Below are 16188 nucleotides of genomic sequence, written 5' to 3' on the forward strand. Positions count from 1 at the left end.
TGCAGATTAGCTACTGTGCATACCTTTGCCTTAATCAATGCAGTTTCATGGGGAATCTCTGGGAGATGCAGCAGTAAAAACTGTTGATTTAATTACGCCTTAACCCTTGAGCACACATCTTTTTAATATTCTGTGTGATGAAATGGGAAGTATGCTTAAAGCATTTCTAGTGAAACTGAAATAGAATGGTTGCCTTGAGGAAAAAAAAAAAAAATACTCCTGCAATTGTTTGTGTTAGAGCTGAACCAACCACTTCTTCCATGGAACACCAATGAACTTGAGAAAATTTGCCAAATATGCTTATTCACATTTAAATATCTAGCAGACATTTTCTCAAAAATGAAGTGAGACTGTCACTTCAAACAAAACAAAATTATTGCCAATGATAAAATTCAAACGTTCGAGCAAAAGTTAAAATTTTGGAAATCTTGATTACACCACGGTGAGTTTGAGTTTGATAGCTTCCCAATACTTAAAGATTGTTTCTAATGAGATTGGTGATGCTGTTAAATGAATGTAATTTTTTTATATTGTATTATGAAACATAACATTTGAAGGATTTGCATAACACACTGATCCAATGTTTTCTAATAATAATGCAATTACAGTAAAGAATCATGCACAGGGGGGAAATGGTCCATTCAAAGTAAAAGACCAATGAATTTCAGTATAACAAGAGTACACTGATGGTTTTACATTTCACATGGCAATTAACCTTTAAAACTACCATTCAGGGAGGCCTGAGTGGGTCAGTTTGTTGAGGGTCTGACTCTTGATCTTGGTCCAGGTCATGATCTCCCAGTTTATGAGTTCAAGCCTGCCATAAGGCTCTGTGCTGACAGCACGGAGCCTGCTTAGAATTCTCTCTCTCTCTGCCTCTTCCCCACTCATGCTCTCTCTCTCAAAGTAAATAAACTTAAAAAACTTTTTTTAAATAAAAATAAAAATCTACCATTCAAATTTTGATGAGGTATCAAACATTCACAATAATCTGAAAAGGGTATTAAAATGTCTTTTCTTTTCCAGCTACCTATCTATAAGACCAGATTTTTGTCATAGGATTCAAACCAAAATATTTATTTTTATTTTTTTAATGTTTATTTATTTTTGAGGGAGGGAGAGAGAGACAGAGAGCGCACACACACATGAATGCGGGAAGGGCAGAGAGTGAGACATAGACTCTGAAGTAGGCTCCAGGTTGTCAGAAAGGAGCCTGACACAGGGCCCGAACCCATGAATTGTGAGATCATGACCTGAGCCAAAGCTGGATGCTTAACCAACTGAGCCACCTAGGTGCCAGAAAATATTTATTTTTAAACATGTAAGTAAATATATAAAATTTATCTTTGCTTTCATTTCTGCACCAATAAATAACAACAGATATAACCCCTATAAACAAAAGTTCTCTGATTTCTCAAAATAAGAGTAAAAGAATCCTGAGACCAAAAAGTATGAGAACTATGGATGCCTGCCTAGCATCCTAAGGAATTTGGATTTTACTGTAAGCATATAATGTGGTCACAGTCATTAGAGGTTTTTAACAGAGAGTCTTTTAAAAAGGTGTTTATACATACCATCTTTTGGTTTTACTCTTCTAGAAAACAATAATCCTCGAAACAGAATTCTCAACTGCTCACTCCCCAAAAAAATTTTTTTGTAGATAGAGGACGCAAGAATAACATGACAATCTCTGCCACAAAAATTAACAGCGAACAACTATTATTCTATTTTTTCTATGACAGTTTGGCAACTTAGCTTTGCTCCAGCCTCCCAAAATTCACAGAACATGAAGTGCATGATTTATTAATTGACACCTTCATGATATTAATTGAGATCTTCTAATAAAAATAGATTTTGAGCAGACAACTGTCCCTAGAAACTTCACATAAAGCAGTAAGAAAGATGCAGATATGTCTCCCCAATAATCTACTTTCTCCTATATTACATTCCCTTAGGAGAATTAGAAGTAGCAACCTCTGCTGTTTCCCGATGGGAAGCATGGCTGCCAACGTTAAGAGAATTTGCTGTTCAACTTTTTAAACCATGTTTATTTTATTTTTGGGAGACAGGGGGAGTGGAAGAGAGGCAGAGAGAAGGGGACAGAGGCTCTGAAGCAGGCTTCATGCTGACAGCAGCAGGTCTATACGGGGCTTGAACCTAGAAACCGAACCATGAAATCATGACCGGAGCTGAAGTCCACCACTCAACCAAGTGGGCCACACAGGAGCCCCCCCGTTCACTTTTGACCTTCATTTAAAGACAGACACATTAAGTTACAACATGCCTCTCTCACACTAATTTAATACCTTCCTATATACTACAGTATTTGAGGTTATAGAATATCAAAATCTGTATACGTATTAAGTAGTAGAAAAGTTGTTGGAAATAAAATTTAGGTTAGGACTTTGATGAAGTCAAAAGGAAATATTTAATCTACCATCAGTAACTTTTCATTTAAAAATAGCCTTTTCTAGGGCACCTGGCTGGCTCAGTTGGTGAAGCACGCGACTCTTGATCTCAGGGTTATGAGTTCGAGCCCCACGCTGGGTGCAGACCTTACTTAAAAATAAAATCTTTAAAAAAACCCAGCCTTTTACTAAAGAGCTGGTGTTCAAACACCTTCTTAGCTTCACTCATAAAAGGATTTCAGGGGTTGTGTATGTTGGTAGAATTGTGATCCTCATAATTACTCTATACCCAACAATTATATGTTATTACAAAGACTGTAAAATCAGAATACAGGTTGTCCTGAACTTGAGCATCTGATTTTTCCTATAACTTAAGACAGATACCATTATATATTAACATCCCCAACCAATACTCACCTGGTAGAATATATCACTGCCTGGTGATGATTTTAAGTACCTGCCGGCAGCTGTATGCTAGCAAGAACTCAGGATCAAATTTGGCATTTTGAGGAGTCTTTCATGGCACTGACAAGAGAAAGTAGATAATAAAGTAACCTAGAATTTCAGGTAAGCATGGGCTGATCTTGTAGGTCCCAGAGAAATACTGTTGAATAGTATTAAGTTAACTAGAAAATCTACTAATTCACATAAAGAAGTTCCACAACACTTACTGAAAGATGTGAAGCCATGTGGGGGACAGGGTGGGGAGTCCACCATAAGAAATGACCAGCAGGGACTGGAAGTGACTGACTGCACACTGCACACTATCCCTCCAGTGCTGATTGCCTGCTCTCCAACAGATGGGTGCTAGCTTCTAGCACTTACTTACCCTGTCTCCTAAGATCCCAGAAGAAATCATGGGAAGGGAGGGAGCACTCTGGGATGCACCCATGGAGAATGGATGTCCCACGTGGGAGGTGGGGGTAAGGCTATATGCAAGAAATAGCAACATTCAGCAATAGCTGTTTGGAGCCTGAACCTGAATCTTGAGCAGGAGGTACTTCTGGGTAGATTCTCGCCATTTTTAATGTTGACAATAAGATTTTGGGAAAAGAAGCCTGCTGTAGGTCTAACTTAAAATATTAGAAAATCTTCTAGACTTTCCAGGAATATAGATCATTCCCCAAATAAGACATCTAAATGTAGTTTGACTATTACACTTGACTTTTTACTACATTTTCCATGAACAAGGATATGAAAATAGGTGGGAGTCTTGGTAATCTCTTATCTGTCCAGAGACCTAAAGTAAAATAATTAGTCCCTCACTATAGAGTAGGTATGTTTGCTGGTGCTGAGTAGGCAAGAGCACCACTTCCAAACAAAACAAAACAAAACAAAACTGAATGCATATAAAAGGTGGCAATTAAAAAAAAAATCTTTAGAAAGAAAACAAATGTTTACATATGTTCTCAAACCAAGTGTAGAACTTTAAAAACATGGCATGTTTTCTAACTGGGCTATCGATTAATAAATAGCCTAAATTAAGGGTTATTTTGTGATTCAGCAACAGAAAGGCAGGTCAATGCTCTCCATTCAGACTTGGCCAATAAGACCTTGTTTGGGGTTCAAAATAAAATAATTGTAATAAAACCCAGATGCTAATATGAGTTTCAAAGGCAGAGCAAATTTATCAGGCAGATGCATTCAGAACAGTGTTGCTTCAGAAATTTTATTTCTAATGTGTAAAGATAATCATGGCTAAAACGTTTACGCCCTCTAACTGAATATGGGGATTGCTCTTGCTCATATAACTACAGAAAAATTAGGTAGATAAAATACAAGGAACTAGATATGCCTAGGGAAAAAGAAAGTAAAGACTGAAGAAACATTGCACATTTTTGTATTTAGGTAACAGCTATTGGGTTTATGCATTTCTGGAGATACATTTTGGTTTACTGTCTATTCTTTGGTTGCTTATATGATCTCTAAAAAATCATCTTTTTCCTGCACATGACATTTATTTGCACAGCAAATGTAACAGGATAAACCATACAAACACTTCCTGCTCTATCGAAAGAGAAGGGAAGGGAGTCTGATGTTTTTGAGATACTATGGAATTGGAAGGACATAAAAGGAGGCTCTAGAAACACCGTAAGCAAAACTCTAAAATGACTGCTATAATGATTGCTGTGGGGATTGTAGTCCGGGAAGCTGAAGGTAAAGGACTTGAGATGCTTTGATTCTGTGGATTCAATATCATGTTCAATTATGTGCTTCTCTGCGGCTCTGAGTGGTTTCAAAATCACTTTATAAAAGAATTTATTTCAACCTTAAGGAATAAAGTTTAAAGGGGACATAAGAGATAGAGAGATGTCCTGAACAGCAAGAAGGCACAAAAGGAGAAAACAAAAAATGGCTACATTCCATTTTAACAGATTGGTTAAAAAACAAATATAGTAACAGTTAATCACTGATATTTACCAGGGAGTTCAGACAGGTAATTTGAAAAGTTCCCAAAGTGAGGCTGCTGCCCACCCTTGGTTAAGAGCTGAAATCCGAGAGCAGGTTCTAGAATATAATTCACCTGATTCAAATATGAATAAAGGCTGTTGGCTAGGCTTTTCTGACAATTATGAGACTTGTCCCTACACATTGGCACAATTTAGCACTTAACAGGCAGTATCCTACTTAATCCTCATAACCAGTGTAGTATTATATCCATTGTAAATTATACATGTTCTGGAACTTCTCCATTGCCGGTAGGGTGTTAAATCATTAATGTTGGACCCAATAATGCCAAGGACTATGCTACTTTATAAGAAAATCACTGAAAAAGAAAAAAACAAAACAAACCAGAAGGCAGACTGCATTCATTCATACAAAAATATTTACTGAACACTTTCCATGTACTGGACGCGTGTGGCACCTTAATGAACAGACATAAAATATTTGCCCACACAGAACTTACAGCCTAGCAGGAGTGGGGAAAGACAATTCACCATCAGTCAGTCAGTCAGTCAGGTTGTATTTTAGAAGGTAATAGATGCTACAGAAAAAGAAAATGCAGAGCACTGTAAGAGGGATCCAGGCCATAACTTGCAATTATATATAAGGTAGACCTCACTGCTAAAGTGATATTTTAGTGAAGACTCACTCAAAGGAGGTGAGGAAACTGGCCATGAATGTATCTGGGGAGAAAATATTACTGGCACAGGAAAAACCCAACACAAAGACTTGAAAGTGGGATGTGTTTCAGGATCAGCAAGGAGGTGAAGATGACTAGCATGGAAAGCAAGAGAGGGAGGGAAGTGGGGAAGAGGTCAGAGTTAGGGTAGCCAGATTGTACTGGGCTTTGTGAATCATTATGAGGAAATCTTTTATTCTAAGTAAGATGGAATGCCATGGAACAGTTTTAAGTGTAACCTGACTTCTGTTTTAAAAAGATCGCTCTTGGGGAGCCTGGGTGGCTCAGTCGGTTAAGCACCTGACTCTTAAAAATTTCAGCTCAGGTCATGATCTCCTGGTTTCTGTGTGTTTCCGAAGTGTAGAGGTTATCACGTTTGCCTGACATGATCTCCTGGTCTGTGAAATGGAGCCCTGTGTCTGGCTCTGCACTGGCAGCACAGAGCCTGTTTGGGATTCTCTGTCTTTTCTGCTCCTCCCTCACTAGCACTCGCCACCCTCTCACTCTCTCTCAAAATAAATAAACGCTAAAAAAAAAAAAAATCACTCTGGGTGGCTCAGTCAGTTAAACACTCTTGACTTCGGCTCAGGTCATGATCTCACAGTTTGTGGGATTAAGCCCCATGTCAGGCTCTGCACTGACAGCACAGAGCCTGCTTGGGATTCTCTCTCCACCAACCCCCATTCATTCTCTCTCTCTCTCTCTCTCAAAATAAAATAAACTTAAAAAAAAAAAAAAAGATCACTCTGGTTGTTATTCGGATAACTTGTTAAAAGGAAGCCAGGGAAGGAGAAAAGAGAGGTCACTGTAATAATCTAGTCAAGAGGCCTGGAAACTTAGACAAAGATGCGAACAATAAAGGTGATGAAAGGGGCTGAAATCCTGGATTTACTTGGAAAACAGCATTCTAGATACATTTGAAGATAAGTAGAATTTGCTGGTAGTCTTGATGTGGAAAGAAAGAGAAGAGTCAGGATGATTCCAAAGTTTTTGGCTTGAATAATCTGAAAACTGTACCTACCACCCACCAAAATGGGGCAGGCTGCAAGGAGAGTAGGTGTGTAGAGAAAAACAAAAAATCAGTTTTAATCCTGTTAAAACGGAAGTACCTTTTACGTATTCAAGTTAAGAAGTCAAAAAGGTAGTTGATATGTGCTCCAGAAGTTTCAGAGCACTATCCCTGCTGGAGATATCCACTGGGGAGTCTTAAACAGCTACGTGGTATTTTATTGAAGTCTCCCAACTGTTTATGACAAGAGTCCTACAGGAACTGAGCCCTGAAGCATTCCAAATTAATAGGTTGGTGAGGAAAACCCAGTGCAAATTTTAAAAAATGACAGAAAAAGTGAAACTAGTGGTCTAGTAGTTTAAGGAGGAAAAGTAGCTGCATGTGGAATCTTTAAAATCAGATGACATATGTCAAAAGAGAGGGGATGACCAATTGTATCAATGCAGGCAATAGGTAAAGATGAGAACTGACTGCTGGATTTAGCAACTTGGAATAGTTTCTTTAGAAAAAGTCCTAGTGACTCTATCCTCCCTCACCCCAGAGGACAATTACAGATTGAATATGATGTTATAGTTCAATTTGCTCATGAATTGAATTTGTTTTTCTAAAGAATTATCCAAAGGAGGGGAGCCTGGGGGGCTCAGTCAGTTGAGCCTCCGACTTCAGCTCAGGTCATGATCTCATGGTTTGTGGGTTTGAGTCCCGCATGGGGCTCTGTGCTGACAGCTCAGAGCCTGGAGCCTGCTTCGGATTCTGTGTCTCCCTCTCTCTCTGACCCTCGCCCGCTCACACTCTGTCTCTTTCCCACAAAATAAATAAACGACAACAAAAAAATTATCCAAAAAAAAGGACTTACTGCAATTTAATATTTGGGACTCAAATCACTTGATCCATTAAGAAATACCAGTGATACGGGCACCTGGGTGGCTCAGCAGGTTAAGAGTCCACCTCTTCATTTCGCCTAAGGCCAAGATCTCATGGCTTGTGAATTCAAGCCCACGTCTGGCTCTGTACTGACAGTGCAGAGCCTGCTTGGGATTCTCTCTCTGCCCCTACCTGCTCACACTCTCTCTCAAAAATAAACATTAAAAACAAAAAGAACTACCAGTGATAATCTTTAACTACTAACAGTAATTTGTTAATATATAATTCCTATCCCTTCACAAAACAAGACAAAAGAAAGCAACCTCTAGGCAAATTGGAAATAGGATATATATTTCATTTCTACTGATGAGGAATTATGATAAACCAAAAACCAGTATTTTACTACTGTTTTTCCTATTAAAGAACACAGGTTTGCACATTACCACCATTACTATTGATAACGAATGCTCCAGAAGCATTTTATAATGTTCCAGAATGTTAACATTAGTCAGCATGCCATAAAACCAAAATATAAGGTATAATTATTAGAAAGAAGTAGACTCAAGTATCATTATCGGTAACTGATTATATAACGAGGAAACCCAAGAGAATAAACTGCTCTTAGATGAAAAGCTCTTAGAATAGCCAGCTATAAATAAATACACAAAAATCAACAACTTATACTAACAATACTAACAATACCAACAATACTAACAATACTAACAATAACCAATTTGAAGAATCCATCACAATGGCAACAGAAAGATAAATACTGAAGAAAAACATTAACAAGAAATATCAGGACTTCAGTGAAAAACAAACAAACAAAGAAAAACCCTGTTAGGACAGCTAGAAGGTCTGAATAACAACTTTTCAGGTCCCTTAATAGAGACACTGACTACTGTACATGCAGATGAGAGTCCTTACCAAAAATCAAAAATGCACCTAACTGTAGTGGAAAACTGCAACAAAATCACAAATGTGGATAGCAGAAAGACAAGTAGCAACTTACCTGACCTAGAAGAGTGACATAGGGTGGCAAGCTAAAATTAGGTTAATAAAGTTTGTTTAGGAAGCTCTACATCCCTGGATGCCCTTCCAACCTAACTTGCTGCAAAGGTCTGGCTGACAGTCCCAGAACCCATCAAGAATGGAGATGGATTCCTGACAAAGTAGATGAAACAGTTAAGTCTTTGGGTTGTAAACCCACAGGAACCTTCCCCAAAGTGACCTCTATACATAGAGGATTCTGAAACCTCTGACAGATCCCTCTGGGAACACTAGCAGCTAGATCCTTTCCTCAGCTCAGGATGCTGGAAGACAATTCTCTGACCAGACCAAGAGGAAAAACCCTACAGTAGGCCCCAGTGAACAACTCAGAAGAAACAGTAAACAGTCAAAAGGCTGCCACTGGGGAGGAAGACTCAGGGGATTGGGGCTGGTGGGGAGAGGGGCAAGGGACCATTTATTTTACAGTAAGCCTTTTGGATTTAAACTATGTGCCTGTATTAGCTTAAAGACAGCAAGATGATAATCTTTATCTGAAAGGACAGATGAATGTACTTCTGATTTTTTTTTTAATTTTTTTTTTTAATGTTTATTTATTTTTGAGACAGGGAGAGACAGAGCATGAACAGGGGAGGGTCAGAGAGAGGGAGACACAGAATATGAAGCAGGCTCCAGGCTCTGAGCTGTCAGCACAGAGCCCGACGCGGGGCTAGAACTCACGGACCGCGAGATCATGACCTGAGCCGAAGTCGGCCGCCCAACCGACTGAGCCACCCAAGCGCCCCGTACTTCTGATTTTTAAAAGAATATTGTGACTTGCTCTACCAGGTATTTTCATGTATGCTAAATCCACAGTACAAAATATTTGACATTAAGTTTAGAGATCAGTGCATAGATGAGTTAAGACCTAAAACAGAAGCAGACCCAAGATTAAGTCAAGATCTTAAAGGAAAGACCATAACCAATGAGGAAAGGATGGACTTTTAAGAATTGGTGTTGGGGGGTGCCTGGGTGGCTCAGTCAGTTAAGCATCCAACTTTGGCTCAGGTCATGATCTTGCAGTTAGTAGTTACTAAGTTCAAGCCCAGCTTGGGGCTCTGTGCTGACAGCTCAGAGCCTGGAGCCTGCTTTGGAATCTGTCTCCCTTGCTCTCTGCCCCTCCCCCACTCATTGCTCTGCCTCTCTGGTCTCTCAAAAATAAATTTTAAAAAAAACCTTAAAAAAATAAAAAAAAATGGTGTTGGTAGAACTAACTGGTAAGGAGGAGGTGGTACAAGACAATTCATATACATACATTAATACAGAATTAAACCTAAAAATCTAATATATTTCCAAAATTTCAGTTACATTTACCTCACTTCTGGGTTTTTCAAACATAAATGTGTAAAAGAAAAATCATAAAAGACAAGACAAAGCTTGACTACATTAAAGTAAAACTATTTTGCTGTTTGGAAAATACCATTAAGTAAATTAAGAGACAAACAATGAGCTGTGGGGGGAAAAAAATCACTGCAAATATGATAAAGGCAGAATAGTATATAAAACAGGTATTCAAAATTATTTTTTTTAATCAACAACTAAGAGTGAAGAGGGCAAAGTACCTGAACAGACAGCTTTGAAAAGGTAAACAAGAAGCAAATCACCAAGTTCACTACTTACCAAAGAATAGAAGTTAAAATAAGATCACATTTTTATAGAAAATTAGGAAAGATTAAGCACTGGAATGCTGACACAGTGGGAGACCATTAGGTGCATAAGGGAATCAATGTGTCTTAGCATAAGCAGTTTGGCACTGTGCCTCAAGAGTCATAAAAGAGTTCACCTCTGCCTCAGGAATTCTGCTATAAATCCAGTCCAAGCAAGTCAGAGACCCCAAGACTTTCAGGCATAGGCATTTTATCCCAGCTCTGCCTCCAAGTCCGTTCTTACTTTCTGAGCCTACTTCCTTTGCCAGACTCTGTTGAAGGCCTTCCTCTATGATTCATTCCATCTCTCCAAATCTCTATGCTGTAGGCATTATTAGGTAGAATTGGGTAATTAATAAAGTTCACTCCAACCCAAAGTGATCAAGGTCAGATTTGCAACCAGTATTTCATACCAAATTTTCAACCACTAAAATGGAAATATGTCAAACAACAGAAAACTCATTAAATAAACTTTGGCATATCCATCATTAGAAAATCTTACGTTCAGGGGCACCTGGGTGGCTCGGTTGATTGAGCATTCGACTTTGGATCAGGTCATCATGTCGTGGTTCCTGAGTTTGAGCCCCGTACAGGGCTCACTGCTATCAGGGCAGAGCTTCCAATACTCTGACCCCCTCTCTCTCTGCCCCTCCCCCACTGGTGCCCTCTCTCTCCAAAATAAGTAAACAAAAAAATATTTTTAAAACTTATGTTCAAAGATTTAAAGGCACAGAAAAGGTTAAGCGAAAAGGTCATATTTTAAACTACAGATGAAACTGAAATGCCTTTTTTTTTTTTAATATGCAGACAAAGAAAAAGGGACAAATGGAAACATACCATCACATGAACAGTTTTATTTCTGGATGATGTGATTTTGAGTTTTATTTTCTTTGTTTTTTTTTTTTTAATTCCCTAAATGTCTACAGCAAGAATAATTTATTTTAAAATGTTTAAAAGCCATAGAAACAATAGATCCTCTCAAATGGGAGTTGCTTAGAAGCCCTCAATTTTGAAGCATGTGATGCAAAAAGGAAAGATTAGGTGACAAGTTACTATCTTAGCAGAGCATTACTGTTGAACTACAAGGTCCATCAAATGAGAGGGATTTCCATCATTATTTTCTCAGAGTAAAATGGGAAAAATCAGCCTTTCAGAATCTGCTTGATAGTCCAGTTAACAGTTTAATTACCACATAGAACAGGGGATAGTTGCAAGAGAAAACCTCTTCAACTCTCAACGCATGCTCAGAATCACTGGCCTACTAAAAGCATTTTGGAATTGATGGGATTGAATTCTGATATTTACACAGTAAAGTTTGAAAGGTTTCAAAAAGCAAAAAGCCTAAGATATGTAAATGATATTATTTCCATATTTTTTTGTTCAGAACTGTTTTAACAGTTCCTTGAAAGGCAAACTGGAATTCGATGGCTATAGGATACCTGTTTTGAGCATAAAATTATCTGTTTGGATGTTTTCTGTGTTGGGGAAGGGAAAACAGTGGGCAAATTTGTAAACAAACTGTGTCTTTCCTTTGTTAAAGTATAACACTACAATTGGTTTAATTTATGTAAAGAATCTAGGCAAAGCACTTTCTAGGAACCAAACTGTTTAAAGGCTGATAATGACTTTTTTTTTTTTTTTTTTTTTGCCACAAATTACCAGAGGTTTTTTGCATGACTGTAGGATTATATTTCACTTTTAAAATTTCTTAAATGTAAGATGTCTTAGGACTTTGGAGAAATGATGTATGCAATTCTTAGGTCTGTGTGCCCCAAAGGAAAAAACTGTTTCAGAAAACATCGTTTCCACCTCATTTTGGGACTTTCTTAAACAAGTTCTCAGCGCAAAAACAGGGAAAAATGAATATTCCTCATAGCTGCTAGCAGTATTAATGCCAAGCAACAGCATTAATAGTTATGTAATTACTTAGAAAGAAAACTGGAACTGTATGAGCTCACCCTTACCTGCGCTGAGGCCAAGAACTGAAAGAGTGATTCAAATTCTTCAGAAAAGGAAGAGTCCTATTCTGAAACCCAAAGGTAGGAGGACCCGCCCACTTCCCCTGGAGGACTCGTTGCTATAGGAACCCGCAGTAACCCTTCAGAGCCAGAACAGTCCGGGGGAGGGGGATCCTCCCAGGGATTGGGGGATGGTTAAAAAAAAAGGGAACGGAGAAAGGGTAAAGATGGGGGGGGGGGGGGTTGAGAGGTTAAAAGACAATGAAACTCCTTGGGTATGACAGGGTCTGAGAAGGAGGGCTGAGGAGCCCCAAAGGAAACTCAAAACATCAGTTAGAACAATGTCCTGGACGCTACAGTCACATTATAGTTAAGTTTAAGTTTGAACCATTAGAGACACTTCCCTCCCTCCCCGGTGGCAAACAAACCACCCTTTGTCGATTCCTCTGTTTGGAAAATGAAGCTAGACTTTAATCTCCTCCATTACAAACTGAATGCTACTTCGTAAAATTGAAATCTTGACTTTCTTATATTAAACCACCGGTTCCCAAACTATGCTTGCACATTGGAATCACCTAGGGACTTTTAAAATATACGTTGTTTTAATTGGTCTTGGGTGTGCTACTTGAGCATAGTTTTAAAACTCTCCAGTGGTTCTCTTCTTCAGCCAATTTTGGGAACTACTGTACTCCGTGATTTGGTGAGGTAGGTGGTAAAGAGTATTTTTAAAAGAGGGGAAAAAAAGAAAAAGAAAGCACAATTATCTCCCTTTGTCTTTTTAAGGCTAATAATAGAATTACTGGCTTTCCCCAAGCACACACAGGACAATAGGTTTCTTGATAAATAGGAATCCCCAGAATGGTCTAACAATACTTTCTTTGAGATAAAAAGACTAGGCAGCATAATCTGTTTCTTCCCAAGACAGCAAACACCGTTCTTACCCAAACACCAAACTTATACACCTATTTTAAGAGCGAATCGGCCATGAATGACGCTCACAACTTGGGAGTACGAGCTCCAGCACCAGAAGAAAACCAGACCCCCAGTAGCCCACCATCATTCGCTGGGGTTCTGCGGCGACCAGGGCTGGGCAAGGACGGGGTGTGGGTCCCTGAAGTCCCCAATCCGGGCCCCGCTGGCAGCGCCTCAATAAAGTTTCTCAGGGAAGTTTGTTCGCGTTTCCAAGCAGGCGCCTCCCCGGGCCAGGGGCGCGGCCCCCGCCACCTGCTCGGCGCCAAAGCTCTCCGGCCGCGCCCCCTCCCTGGACCTCCGCCACCTCCGCGGGTCGCGCACACTGCGGGCGCCCGTGTGACCGGCTGGTGCCCGGGTGGGCTCGCTTCGCCCCCCCAACCCCCGCGTCCCTCGGCTGCAGCTGGCCCAGCCCCTCGGGCCACGGCGCCAGGACCTCTTCTCGGGCCCGGCACCATCCCGCCTGGAACCCCCCGGGAAGGCTTGCCGCGCGGCCAGCGTTTCCCGAGCGAAGGCGGGGTACCCGGGCACCCCGCATCCCGGAGCCCGACGCCGACCGGAGGACCCGTCCCAGCCCAGCCGCGCACGGCCCCTTCGGCCCGGGGCCGGGAGCGCGCCCCTGGCCAGGCGGTCCGGTGGTGCGCACGCGCGGAGGCGCCCGCCCGCTCACCCGCGGCGCCCTCACTCACCGTCCGCGCTCTTCGTCACCTCTGGCGTCGCCGCCGCCTGCGGTGCTTGCTGCTCGCCGCTCGCCACCCCGGCCCGGTGCCCACTCCTCAGGCCCCGGCCCGGGCACTCGGGGATCCAGCGCCCGGCGGGCTTGGCGGGCACCCGCACGCAGGGCACGCTCCGCGGGGCCGCGCGCGCGCGCCCGGGAGCCGGGAGGGGGTGGGGCCAAGCTGGCCACGCGCCTGGAGGCAGCCCTGGATAAATAAGGGGCATGCGCACTGCCTGTCCCTTCCTGGGGTCCTGTTTCTGGGAGATTGGTGACCCTGGACCAGTGAAAGGGAGAAGAGGCGAAGAAGGCCAGGAGACCTCCTCACTGTGAGGCGCATTCGCCCTTGTCCCACAGACTGCAGGTGTTTTTCTCGGGTGCCTTCATCAAATGTGTTAAACATTTATTGAGCACCTACTTTGGCAGACCCTTTGTGCAGGACTAGGGCGGTCTCCATTAATGGGGGAACCATTGGCTTGAGATTGCTTTTCCTGCAGTGATTGCATCCTTCCCTTTGAACAGATAAGGCAAGTGCACTACACTCTTCGGCAGTTTGGGGAAGCAGAGTTGCTGCTGGATCGGGGTGATGACAAAACTTCACTGAGAAGCCTGAAAGAATAAGAGCTGGAGTCAGAAGTTCACCTGGAGAGAAAGGTGAATGAATACAAAGGAATAAGTGGAAAAAAATTATATATGTGTGTATACATGTGTATACATGTATATGTATACACATATATATACGTGTATATGTATATACACACACACACACACACACACACATACACACCGTGCACACCCTGTTGGGGGTTAAAACCTGAATGTATCATTCATAGAGCCGAAACGATGGGTGGAAGAGTAGTTGAAGCTCCTCTGGAAATCATTTTTAACGCTTAACCTCAAAATTTTGCTTTTTTTCGTGAGTACTTGAAAAATGTTAAAAATGGGGGGAGAGGGGAGGCGGTGGTCTGATTAACTTAAATATATAAAGACTGGAGACCTACAATGTAGTATATATTCTGGTACGAAGTGGTAGTGTCCTAAATTCTAGTGTTGGCACCAGGAATGGAAAGCGTGGAAAAGTTTTCAGAGATTGTGAAGAACAAGATTCCCTAGCTTTTGTCACTGCCTTTTCGGGGATACGGAGCTGTTTATAATGACAGACACCTACTTCATTCAATTAGATCATCATCTTTGGTAGGTATTTATTAGTGGATAAATTAGACCTCTAAGATATACAGCCACAGTTACTAAATGTTTCTTTTAACATGAGTTGAGCCCTGGAAAAACTTAGTTCTACTCAGTTGAAAAACATATGTGTGTGTGTGTGTGTGTGTATACACACACACACATGTATGCATATATGTGTATATATGTATACATATGTGTATACATACATATTGTGTATATATATGTATACATATGTGTATACATACATATTGTGTATATATATGTATACATATGTGTATACATACATATTGTATATACATATATGTATGTGTATATATACATATATGTGTATATATACGTGGGTATATATATATATATATATATAGGCTTTGGAAAAAAAAAACCCCTTTTTCTAAAGCCCAAATGTTTCATAACAAACTGCTGATACTGTGCAAATTACTAGTGTCTCTGAGTCTTACTGTGCTCATCTGTAAAATGGAATTATGATGGATATGGAATTAAATGGAATAATGGAACACATTAATTTTAATGTGTTACTTGGGCTCTGCCACAGTACTCAGATAGTCGGTCAAGTATATTCTAGATGTTTCTGTGAACAGGTATTTTTTCAAGGTAAGATTAACATTTAAATCAGTGGACTTCAAGTGAGGTAGATTGCTCTCCATGATGTGGGTAGGGCTCATACAATCAGTTGAAGGACCTAATAGAAAAAGACAGACATCCCCTGAATAAGAAGGAATTCTGCCAGCAGAGTGCCTGTGGATGTGAGCTGCAATCTTTCCCTTGGGTGTCCAGTCTGCCAGCCCACCCTCCAGATTTTGGACTTGCCAACCTCCACAATCATGTGAGTGTAAGTCTCTCTCTCTCTCTCTTTTGATAGGTAGGTAGGCAGGTAGATAGGTAGACAGCCATGTTGGTTCTGTTTTTCTGCAGAAACCTGACTAATATCCCTTGCAAGTCTCTGAAGATTACGTAAGTTAATTACCATCTGAATCTGAAAAAAAGAGATTATAATCTTTAATTTGTGAGGTTATGAAAAATTAAATGAAAATAGGTAAAGCATGCAGCATATATTAGGGTCTGAATTACTTATAAATGAATAGCAGAGGCAAAACCAAAAGAGGAGAAAAGGTAGATATTGGCACTGTGATAGCATTTCCTCAGTTCACTGAGTAATAATTTTAAATTTAATAAACGGACTTTAGAGATGACAGAAAATTTTGGTCTTCCTAACTCTGACCTGCTAAAAAAGTGATACAT

At 40.6% G+C, this 16188-nt stretch overlaps 1 protein-coding gene and 1 long non-coding RNA gene across 3 annotated transcripts in view; both read right to left on the reverse strand.

The window, feature by feature from the left end:
• LOC145715368 (uncharacterized) overlaps window positions 1-13795 on the reverse strand; it is a 569759-nt gene extending 555964 nt beyond the window's left edge. For both annotated transcript variants that reach the window (XR_014137428.1, XR_014137429.1), the window contains exon 1: window positions 13696-13795. This is a non-coding gene — a long non-coding RNA (uncharacterized LOC145715368). The remainder of the gene's footprint in view (window positions 1-13695) is intronic.
• Window positions 1-13825, reverse strand: part of BTBD3 (BTB domain containing 3) — a 35400-nt gene extending 21575 nt beyond the window's left edge. The window contains exon 1 of the mRNA XM_060611921.3: window positions 13715-13825. The gene's annotated coding sequence lies outside the window, so the exon portion shown is untranslated. The remainder of the gene's footprint in view (window positions 1-13714) is intronic.
• Window positions 13826-16188: the final 2363 nt, after the last annotated feature.

This window comes from Panthera onca, chromosome A3 (assembly GCF_046562875.1).
Source record: "Panthera onca isolate mPanOnc1 chromosome A3, mPanOnc1 haplotype 2, whole genome shotgun sequence".
Lineage (NCBI taxonomy): Eukaryota > Metazoa > Chordata > Mammalia > Carnivora > Felidae > Panthera > Panthera onca.